The following is a 13,817-nucleotide window of genomic DNA, read 5'->3' as shown; positions in this document are numbered from 1 at the left end:
GATGGAATAATATTTACCGATATGAACAGTGATGTGGCTTTTGTTGAAATTCTACAAATAGTTTATTCTACATACCAGGAGAGAGTAGATCGACTCCTGACGAACTCTTCCTATAGAAACGTGTGGCTCCGAAGTAACATGGCAGCGTGTGCAAAGTGACTGAGAAACAGGTGTAGCGGCCGCTTCCGTGTTACAGATTCGGCACGCACTCTTCACACATAAATGTGCGACTGAGAAAGACGTGTAGCGGCCGCTTCTGTGTTACAGATTCGGCGTGCACTCTTCACACATAAATGTGCTACTGAGAAAGATGTGTAACGGCTGCTTCCGTTTTGCAGAATTCAATCTTTTTTCCAAAATTGGCACCATGTACTGTTTAGATTTTGATGATTTGCGTGTGATATGATTCAACGGATGTTTATATGAATCGTTTAAAATAAAAAAGCCTTCTGATATTTTGCCGTTTCATTTGGGCCTCCCAATTGAAGCCCCGCCCATAGGGCAGGTACCGTTGCTAGTTTATATAATTCCCTATTGCGACTTGAGGTAACTCGGTCAAATTTTATCCGATTTGCACCGGGTTTGCGGTGGTCATGTATTCAACTACGTTAGAGACTACCAATTCCGAAAGCCGAATTTAATTCCGACTTGAAATGAGCCCGTATGGGCCTGCACGTATCGCGCCAAGTTAAAATTAAGGCACGGCTCTCAGCAAAAGTGTGATTTCTTTATTCAACGATAACTTAAGAACTACAAATCCCACAAACTTCCAACTTACCTTATTGTTCTCCTCGTGTTTTTGTCTCTCGAAATCACCATGGGTATGCAAAGCTGCGATGCAGGAAACCAATCAGTTACATGGCCTGAGAAAAAACAAATGTTGCGTTTCTTTTTCTTTCAACAATAACGACTTCCAGCCTCCAGAACGTACAACCAATCATTTTCAAATTTCAAACACTTATTCCCCTTGATGAGAGCTACATTACATTAAAATTTCAAGTCGATCAATGCAGCGGTTCAAAAGATAGAAGCTTTTTTATATTTTCGTTCAATTATTTATTGTGGCCAAACCATGTGACTTATTGAAACTTCCCAAGTAACGTTTCAACTTCCCCACATGAGGAAGGTTTGTGTAAAGTTTCCACTAGATATCTTCAAAAATTAGGGAGGAGATAGGATTTAAAGTTTATGCTTAAAAACCAAAGGAGTGGGTTTGAAGAGAGTGTCGGAGTTTGTTCCAGATGCGGGGAAAAAAGAGCAATGAAAGAGTGAAGGTGAGCAGAGAGTCTTGATTTTGGCAGTTTCACCAGAAGATGATTACTGGCAGATCTTGTGCGACCTGAAGGAATATTTGGGGGACAGAGCACAGACAGAGCTGGGGGAGCAAGGCCGGAGAGGAGTCATGTCAAGACAGAAAGACCACCAACCTGCCTGCGGTGAGCGAGTGAAAGGCCCTCAGAATCAGGTTCATCGTGGGAGATTCCAATGATTCTGAAAGCCTTGGTTTCTCTAGTGTGAAGCCGAGCCAGGTGTGAGGCAGGAGCACCAGCTCAGAGGGGAGAGAAGTATTCCATCAAGCTGCGGATGAAAACTTTGTATGCGGTGAGGAGCTCAGAGGTGCCAAAGAAGGACTCCGCACGACGGAGGATGCCCAGTCCTCTGCACATTCATTATTTTCCCTTTTCTAATTGTAGCATTATTACCGTCCTGCTTTGCCATTAATTTTGGGAATTACTTGATGTTCATTATCCAATTATTGAACTATAATCAGTGCTATTTTAGTTCACCTGGACCTCAGCAGGTGAGGTATGAGCAGCTCGTGGTGTCAGTCAGGGTATGTAACACTCGGATGTTTATCTCGAAACCAGACACCCGATTTTGATGAAACTTGACCAAACCCTTCACACGTGATGGACTAAAGTTTGTTCACGGGATTTGTTGCGTTTCAGAAGTCAGGTTCGGACCACAGGTGTACAAACAATCACTTTCATTCATCCTCCACCATCTCTCACTCTCATCTTCTTCACGGGATACTGTATCGCATTGTGAAACGCCCTCATGTGTCCAAAGTGGAATTAGCATTTCCAACATAAATATACGAATAGGATGTAACAGCATTAAAAAAGATCTAAAGGAGTCTACGGGGGTCAAAGAGGTTCCATATTTGAACCCCCCCAACCCCCCCTCACACAAAATAGATATGTTGTCTTCCTATTTTCACCAAACCTTGCAGAACTTCTGAGGAACAAAGGACTGTTGATGCCTTGCAAATCCCATCACACAAATTGCATATCTTAAGTGGGCCAAATTAAAGGTCAAAGGTCATTACAAGTCTGGGATCGCTACTTTTGACTTATTCTCTTGGTATTCACCTGATTTACACATAACATTGATAGGAATAATCTCTGCATGGTGCTTTCAAAAGTTTGTTCAAAACATTGGTTAATTTACATATTTTGTGGGTCATCCACGTATACCTTGTTTAACTCAGAATATCACAATAGTTCCACCTGTGGTTCCTGAGATTGACATGTGGTTCCCCAGTTATACCTGTGATTCCCCAGTTCTACCAGCGATTCACTAGTTCTACCTGTCGTGCCCTAGTTCTACCAGTGGTTCCTAAACCTACGAGTTGAAATGTCTTGAGTCGATCAGTATTCAACCCCTTTACGAAGACACTCCAAATTGAGCTCGGGTGCATCCAATTTCCTTTAAAAATCCTTGAGATGTCTCGACAACTTGATTGGAGTCCACCTGTGGCCAATTCAATTGATTGGACATTATTAGCCCACGTTGGACTTCGTCCGAAACGGGGTTTATGGATTTGGTCTCGTCCGTCAGTCTGTGCGTCCACAACCATATCTCGGAGATGTTATGACCGATTTTATTCATACTTTGCACAAAGATAAATTAATACATGACGGTACACATAAGCATACCATTTTGTGTACTGATGCGATTAAAGATGGCCGACTGGTAGCATCATGTTATGGAGATGCTTTTCAATGTCAAGGACTGGGAGACTTGTAAAGATAAAGGGAACAATGAATGGAGGCAAATACTTGAGGAGAACCTGCTTTGGAGTGCAAAACACCTTAGACTGCAGCAAATATTTACATAACAACAGGCCAATGACCCCAACCATACAGCCAAAGCAACACTGGAATGGCTTCAGCTCAATAAAGTGAAAGTCCTGGAGTGGCAGAGCCAAAGCTCAGACTTGAATCCATTGAGAATCTGTGGAAAGACTTGAAGATTGCTGTTCACCGACACTCTCCATCCAACTTACCAGAGCTTGAGCAAATCAAAGTAAGAATGGGAGAAACTCCACAAATCCAGATGTGCAAAGCTGATACAGACATACCCAAGAAGACTTGAAGCTGTAATCGCTGCCAAAGGCGCTTCGATGAAGTATTGACTCAGGGGGTTGAATACTTATGTAAATTAGACATTCCTGTATTTCATTTTAAATTATTTGGTAAAAATTTCCAATAAAAAAAAATCCACTTCCACAGAAGTCACTGATGTTAGGAATGATCTTATCCAACTCAATGTTTCTTCAAGTCTGTTCATCAACCACTTGAGACAGGGGAGGCGCCATTTTACCTGATGAGACATGACATGTCTTGGTGGTATTGTCTGATTGTTGGTAGTAGACGATTGCGCAGAATATGCATGAAGTATGATGCACGTTACTTCCAAGTATGTGGGAACCGACACTTTGTTAGGGTAAGATGGATTAAAAAGACGTTTGATACCTGCACACTTATGTTGATACATACAAGCTTGTTTTATTGCCACACACGCTTGTTATATTGCTACTTACATGTTGTTATATTGCTACACACACGCTTGTTATATTGATACACACACGCTTGTTATATTGCTACATACACGCTTGTTATATTGATACATACACGCTTGTTATATTGATACATACACGCTTGTTATATTGCTACATACACGCTTGTTATATTGCTACATACACGCTTGTTATATTGCTACATACACGCTTGTTATATTGCTACATACACGCTTGTTATATTGCTACTTACACATTGTTATATTGCTACACACACGCTTGTTATATTGATACACACACGCTTGTTATATTGCTACATACACGCTTGTTATATTGATACATACACGCTTGTTATATTGCTACATACACGCTTGTTATATTGCTACACACACGCTTGTTATATTGCTACATACACGCTTGTTATATTGCTACATACACGCTTGTTATATGGCTACACACACGCTTGTTATATTGCTACATACACGCTTGTTATATTGCTACACACACGCTTGTTATATGGCTACACACACGCTTGTTATATTGCTACTTACATGTTGTTATATTGCTACACACACGCTTGTTATATTGCTACACACACGCTTGTTATATTGCTACATACACGCTTGTTATATTGCGACATACACGCTTGTTATATTGCTACATACACGCTTGTTATATTGCTACATACACGCTTGTTATATTGCTACACACACGCTTGTTATATTGCTACATACACGCTTGTTATATTGCTACATACACGCTTGTTATATTGCTACTTACATGTTGTTATATTGCTACATACACGCTTGTTATATTGCTACATACACGCTTGTTATATTGCTACATACACGCTTGTTATATTGCTACATACACGCTTGTTATATTGCTACTTACATGTTGTTATATTGCTACATACACGCTTGTTATATTGCTACATACACGCTTGTTATATTGCTACATACACGCTTGTTATATTGCTACATACACGCTTGTTATATTGCTACTTACATGTTGTTATATTGCTACATACACGCTTGTTATATTGCTACACACACGCTTGTTATATTGCTACACACACGCTTGTTATATTGCTACATACACGCTTGTTATATTGCTACATACACGCTTGTTATATTGCTACTTACATGTTGTTATATTGCTACACACACGCTTGTTATATTGCTACACACACGCTTGTTATATTGCTACACACACGCTTGTTATATTGCTACTTACATGTTGTTATATTGCTACACACACGCTTGTTATATTGATACATACACGCTTGTTATATTGATACATACACGCTTGTTATATTGCTACATACACGCTTGTTATATTGCTACACACACGCTTGTTATATTGCTACATACACGCTTGTTATATTGCTACATACACGCTTGTTATATTGCTACACACACGTTTGTTATATTGCTACTTACATGTTGTTATATTGCTACACACACGCTTGTTATATTGCTACACACACGCTTGTTATATTGCTACTTACATGTTGTTATATTGCTACACACACGCTTGTTATATTGATACATACACGCTTGTTATATTGATACATACACGCTTGTTATATTGCTACATACACGCTTGTTATATTGCTACATACACGCTTGTTATATTGATACATACACGCTTGTTGTATTGCTACATACACGCTTGTTATATTGCTACACACACGCTTGTTATATTGCTACATACACGCTTGTTATATTGCTACATACACGCTTGTTATATTGCTACACACACGCTTGTTATATTGATACATACACGCTTGTTATATTGATACATACACGCTTGTTATATTGCTACATACACGCTTGTTATATTGCTACACACACGCTTGTTATATTGCTACACACACGCTTGTTATATTGCTACACACACGCTTGTTATATTGCTACATACACGCTTGTTATATTGCTACATACACGCTTGTTATATTGCGACATACACGCTTGTTATATTGCTACATACACGCTTGTTATATTGAAACATACACGCTTGCTATATTGCTACATACACGCTTGTTATATTGCTACATACACGCTTGTTATATTGATACATACATGCTTGTTATATTGCTACATACACGCTTGTTATATTGCTACATTCACGCTTGTTATATTGCTATTGATACGCTTGTTATATTGTTACATACACGCTTGTTATATTGCTACATACACGCTTGTTATATTGCTATTGATACGCTTGTTATATTGCTACTTACACGCTTGTTATATTGATAGTGATACATACACGCTTGTTATATTGCTATTGATACGCTTGTTATATTGCTACATACACGCTTGTTATATTGCTACATACACGCTTGTTACCTTGCTACTTACACGCTTGTTATATTGATAGTGATACATACACGCTTGTTATATTGCTATTGATACGCTTGTTATATTGCTATTGATACACTTGTTATATTGCTATTGATACGCTTGTTATATTGCTACATACACGCTTGTTATATTGCTATTGATACGCTTGTTATATTGCTACTTACACGCTTGTTATATCGATACATACAAGCTTGTTTTATTGCCACACACGCTTGTTATATTGCGACTTACACTTTGTTATATTGCTACATACACGCTTGCTATATTGATAGTGATACATACACGCTTGTTATATTGCTACTTACACGTTGTTATATTGCTACATACACGCTTGTTATATTGCTACTTACACGTTGTTATATTGCTACATACACGCTTGTTATATTGATAGTGATACATACACGCTTGTTATATTGCTATTGATACGCTTGTTATATTGCTACTTACATGCTTGTTATATTGCTACATACACGCTTGTTATATTGATAGTGATACATACACGCTTGTTATATTGCTATTGATACGCTTGTTATATTGCTACTTACACGCTTGTTATATTGATACATAGACGATTGTTATATTGATATAAAACGCTTGTTATATTGATACATACACGCTTGTTATGTTGATACATACACGCTGGTTATATTTATACTTACACGCTTGTTATATTTATACTTACACGCTTGTTATATTGATACACGCTTGTTATATTGATACTTACATGCTTGTTATATTGATAGATACACGCTTGTTATATTGATACATGCACGCTTGTTATATTGCTACTTCCACGCTTATGTTGCTACTTACACGCTTGTTATCTTGATCCATACACGCTTGTTATATTTCTACTTACATGCTTGTTATATGTCTACTTACACGCTTGTTATATTGATAGATACACGCTTGTTATATTGATACATGCACGCTTGTTATATTGATAGGTACCCGCTTGTTATATTGATACATGCACGCTTGTTATATTGATAGATACACGCTTGTTATATTGCTACTTACACGCTTATGTTGCTACTTACATGCTTATGTTGCTACTTACATGCTTATGTTGCTACTTACACGCTTGTTATCTTGATCCATACACGCTTGTTATATTTCTACTTACACGCTTGTTATATGTCTACTTACACGCTTGTTCTATTGATAGATACACGCTTGTTATATTGATACATGCACGCTTGTTATATTGATAGGTACACGCTTGTTATATTGATACATGCATGCTTGTTATATTGCTACTTACACGCTTGTTATATTGCCACTTACACGCTTGTTATATTGATACATACACGCTTATTTTATTGATACATACAAGCTTGTTATATTGATACATACACGCTTGTTTTATTGATACATACACGCTTGTTTTATTGATACATACACGCTTGTTATATTGATACATACACGCTTGTTATATTGATACATACACGCTTGTTATATTGATATATACACGCTTGTTATATTGATACATACACGCTTGTTATATTGATACATACACGCTTGTTTTATTGATACATACACGCTTGTTTTATTGATACATACACGCTTGTTTTATTGATACATACACGCTTGTTATATTGCTACTTACACGCTTGTTATATTGCCAGTTACACGCTTGTTATATTGATACATACACGCTTATTTTATTGATACATACACGCTTGTTATATTGATACATACACGCTTGTTATATTGATACATACACGCTTGTTTTATTGATACATACACGCTTGTTATATTGAGACATACACCCTTGTTATATTGATACATACACGCTTGTTATATTGCTACTTACACGCTTGTTACATTGATACGATACATACATGTTTGTTGTATTGCGACATACACGCTTGTTATATTGCTGCATACATGCTTGTGATATTGCAACTTACACGCTTATGTTGCTACTTACACGCTTATGTTGCTACTTACATGCTTTTGTTGCTACTTACACGCTTGTTATCTTGATCCATACACGCTTGTTATATTTCTACATACATGCTTGTTATATGTCTACTTACACGCTTGTTCTATTGATAGATACACGCTTGTTATATTGATACATGCATGCTTGTTATATTGATAGATACACGCTTGTTATATTGATAGATACACGCTTGTTATATTGATACATGCATGCTTGTTATATTGATAGATACACGCTTGTTATATTGCTACTTACACGCTTATGTTGCTACTTACACGCTTATGTTGCTACTTACACGCTTGTTATATTGATACATACATGCTTGTTATATTTCTACTTACACGCTTGTTATATCGCTACTTACATGCTTGTTATATTTCTATTTACATGCTTGTTATATTGCCACTTACACGCCTGCTGTGTTGCCACTTACACGCTTGTTATGTTGATACATACACGCTTGTTATATTGACACATACACGCTTGTTATATTGATACATACACGCTTGTTATAATGATACATGCACGCTTGTTATATTGCTACTTACACGCTTGTTATATTGCCACTTATACGCTTGTTATATTGATAAATACACGCTTATTTTATTGATACGTACACGCTTGTTATATTGATACATACACGCTTGTTATATTGCTACTTACACGCTTGTTACATTGATACGATACATACACGCTTGTTGTATTGCTACATACATGCTTGTTATAATGCAACTTATACGCTTGTTATATTGCTACTTACACGCTTGTTATATTGATACAGGCATGCTTGCTATATTGATACATACACGCATGTTATATTGATACTTACACGCTTGTTATATTGTGACTTGCATGCTTGTTATATTGATACATACACGCTTGTTATATTTCTATTTACACGCTTGTTATATTTCTTCTTACATGATTGTTATATTGCTACTTGCACGCTTGTTATATTGCTACTTACACGCTTGTTATATTGCCACTTACATGCTTGTTATATTGATACATACACGCTTGTTATATTGATACGTACACGCTTGTTATATTGATACATACACGCTTGTTATATTGCTACATACACGCATTATATTGCTGCATAAACGCTTGTTATATTGATACTTACACGCTTGTTATATTGCTACATACACACTTGTTATATTGATACTTACACGCTTGTTATATTGCTATTTTCACGCTTGTTATATTGATACAAACACGCTTGTTATATTTCTACTTACACGCTTGTTATATTTCTACTTACACGCTTGTTATATTGCTACTTACACGCCTGTTATATTGCCACTTACATGCTTGTTATATTGATACATACATGCTTGTCATATTGATACATACACGCTTGTTATATTGATACGTACACGCTTGTTATATTGATACATACACGCTTGTTATATTGCTACATACACGCATTATATTGCTGCATAAACGCTTGTTATATTGATACTTACACGCTTGTTATATTGCTACATACACACTTGTTATATTGATACTTACACGCTTGTTATATTGCTATTTTCACGCTTGTTATATTGATACAAACACGCTTGTTATATTTCTACTTACACGCTTGTTATATTTCTACTTACACGCTTGTTATATTGCCACTGACACGCCTGTTATATTGATACATACACGCTTGTTATATTGATTCATACACGCTTGTTATTTTGATACATACACACTTGTTACATTGATACATACACACTTGTTATATTGATAAATACACGCTTGTTATATTGATACTTACACGATTGTTATATTGCTACTTACACGCTTGTTATATTGCTACTTACATGCTTGTTATATTGCTACATACACGCTTGTCATATTGATACATACACGCTTGTTATATTGATACATACATGCTTATTTTATTGATACATACACGCTTGTTATATTGATACATACACGCTTGTTATATTGATACATACACGCTTGTTATATTGATACATACACGCTTGTTTTATTGATACATACACGCTTGTTATATTGATACATACACCCTTGTTATATTGATACATACACGCTTGTTATATTGCTACTTACACGCTTGTTACATTGATACGATACATACACGCTTGTTGTATTGCTACATACACGCTTGTTATATTGCTGCATACATGCTTGTTATATTGCAACTTACACGCTTATGTTGCTACTTGCACGCTTATGTTGCTACTTACATGCTTTTGTTGCTACTTACACGCTTGTTATATTGATACATGCATGCTTGTTATATTGATAGATACACGCTTGTTATATTGATAGATACACGCTTGTTATATTGATACATGCATGCTTGTTATATTGATAGATACACGCTTGTTATATTGATAGATACACGCTTGTTATATTGCTACTTACACGCTTATGTTGCTACTTACACGCTTATGTTGCTACTTACACGCTTGTTATATTGATACATACACGTTTGTTATATTTCTACTTACACGCTTGTTATATCGCTACTTACATGCTTGTTATATTTCTATTTACATGCTTGTTATATTGCCACTTACACACCTGCTGTGTTGCCACTTACACGCTTGTTATGTTGATACATACACGCTTGTTATATTGACACATACACGCTTGTTATATTGATACATACACGCTTGTTATAATGATACATGCACGCTTGTTATATTGCTACTTACACGCTTGTTATATTGCCACTTATACGCTTGTTATATTGATAAATACACGCTTATTTTATTGATACGTACACACTTGTTATATTGATACGTACACGCTTGTTTTATTGATACATACACGCTTGTTATATTGATACATACACGCTTGTTATATTGCTACTTACACGCTTGTTACATTGATACGATACATACACGCTTGTTGTATTGCTACATACATGCTTGTTATAATGCAACTTATACGCTTGTTATATTGCTACTTACACGCTTGTTATATTGATACAGGCATGCTTGCTATATTGATACATACACGCATGTTATATTGATACTTACACGCTTGTTATATTGTGACTTGCATGCTTGTTATATTGATACATACACGCTTGTTATATTTCTATTTACACGCTTGTTATATTTCTTCTTACATGATTGTTATATTGCTACTTGCACGCTTGTTATATTGCTACTTACACGCTTGTTATATTGCCACTTACATGCTTGTTATATTGATACATATATGCTTGTCATATTGATACATACACGCTTGTTATATTGATACGTACACGCTTGTTATATTGATACATACACGCTTGTTATATTGCTACATACACGCATTATATTGCTGCATAAACGCTTGTTATATTGATACTTACACGCTTGTTATATTGCTACATACACACTTGTTATATTGATACTTACACGCTTGTTATATTGCTATTTTCACGCTTGTTATATTGATACAAACACGCTTGTTATATTTCTACTTACACGCTTGTTATATTTCTACTTACACGCTTGTTATATTGCTACTTACACGCCTGTTATATTGCCACTTACATGCTTGTTATATTGATACATACATGCTTGTCATATTGATACATACACGCTTGTTATATTGATACGTACACGCTTGTTATATTGATACATACACGCTTGTTATATTGCTACATACACGCATTATATTGCTGCATAAACGCTTGTTATATTGATACTTACACGCTTGTTATATTGCTACATACACACTTGTTATATTGCTACTTACACGCTTGTTATATTGCTATTTTCACGCTTGTTATATTGATACAAACACGCTTGTTATATTTCTACTTACACGCTTGTTATATTTCTACTTACACGCTTGTTATATTGCTACTTACACGCCTGTTATATTGATACATACACGCGTTATATTGATTCATACACGCTTGTTATTTTGATACATACACACTTGTTACATTGATACATACACACTTGTTATATTGATAAATACACGCTTGTTATATTGATACTTACACGCTTGTTATATTGCTACTTACACGCTTGTTATATTGCTACTTACATGCTTGTTATATTGCTACATACACGCTTGTCATATTGATACATACACGCTTGTTATATTGCTACTAACACGCTTGTTATATTGTACTTACACGCTTGTTATATTTCTACTTACACGCTTGTTATATTTCTACTTACACGCTTGTTATATTTCCACTTACACGCTTGTTGTATTGCTACTTACATGCTTGTTATATTGATACATACACGCTTGTTATATTGATACAGACAAGCTTGTTATATTGATACATACACGCTTGTTATTTTGCTACTAACACACTTGTTATATTACTACTTACACGCTTGTTGTATCGCTACTTACACGCTTGTTATATTTCTACTTACACGCTTGTTATATTTCCACTTACACGCTTGTTGTATTGCTACTTACACGCTTGTTATATTGATACATACACGCTTGTTATATTGCGACTTATACGCTTGTTACATTGATACGATACATACACGCTTGTTGTATTGCTACATACACGCTTGTTATATTGCTGCATACACGCTTGTTATATTGCAACTTATACGCTTGTTATATTGCTACTTCCACGCTTGTTATATTTCTACTTACACGCTTGTTATATTGCCACTTACACGCTTGTTATATTGATACATACACGCTTGTTATATTGATACATACACACTTGTTATATTGATACTTACACGCTTGTTGTATTGATACATACACTTGTTGTATTGATACATACACTTGTTGCAACTAAAATGTTCTGGATGTCATGAAAGAGTGAAAATTGTGGAAGCATTGTTATGTCGTCTTTTGGAAACTCAAAGGTTCGTAGTGAAGGACGGGGAGAGGAGACTCCCGCAACTTTGAGCAAGGATTTAAGGAAAAAGTTCAGGATTATTCATATCTGCAGCCATCCTCAACTCATCCTCAACACAAGAATAATTTTATTCCTCGTTCGTCTGCAAGCACATGTCCCTCACGCAATATATAACGAGCGTCATTTAAAATCACATGTTCGTTTCACGTTCTTGCTTTTGGACATCTCTTCCTATCTCTAATCTGATTGGTTGGCTGGCATAGATACAGTTCCAAAGGACTTCCTTAAATCCTTAAGGGTTGTTTATGCAACAGCACTTAAGGAATTGTTTAGCTAAGGAATTCCAGCATACCTTGAGTTAAATCTTTCCTTAAGTTTAAGGGAGTTTTATTCAACTGGGCCATGTATTTATTCTATTCTAGCTATTACTCATCTTAAAAATGGAAAGACTTCAATGTACATGGCAAGGAATTAAAATGCAATAACTCAGATGTCACATTATCTAAAATGTACCTAACCTAAAAGGGTGTGTGTGTGTGTGTTGTTATGGATTCGTAACTTCCGTTATTGTGGTTTTCCTCCACTTGAAAGATTTCGGATTCTATGTACTATTATTGTCTTCCTAAGGTTTATTGTTTATGAACAGTTATTAAAAGTTATTAAAAGTTAAAAAGGTTAACTTAAAATGATACAGGAAACCAAACGAGAAGACAATGAGGTGAAGAGGAGGAAGCGGCGCGAGCAAAGTCGGAGAAGACGCATGACGTCAACGCTCCGTAACGAGCAAGGTCTACCGACAGCTGCGAGGGAATTTTGAGTTCCTTGAAAGGACATCCGACGATAGGAAGTAACGCTGGGGGGGGAGAAATCTGCGTAGTCAGATTTGGGGCGCTG

The sequence above is a fragment of the Myxine glutinosa genome, chromosome 1 (assembly GCF_964187855.1).
Source record: "Myxine glutinosa chromosome 1, kmMyxGlut1.1, whole genome shotgun sequence".
Lineage (NCBI taxonomy): Eukaryota > Metazoa > Chordata > Myxini > Myxiniformes > Myxinidae > Myxine > Myxine glutinosa.
Note: the sequence above shows the minus strand (reverse complement) of the source record.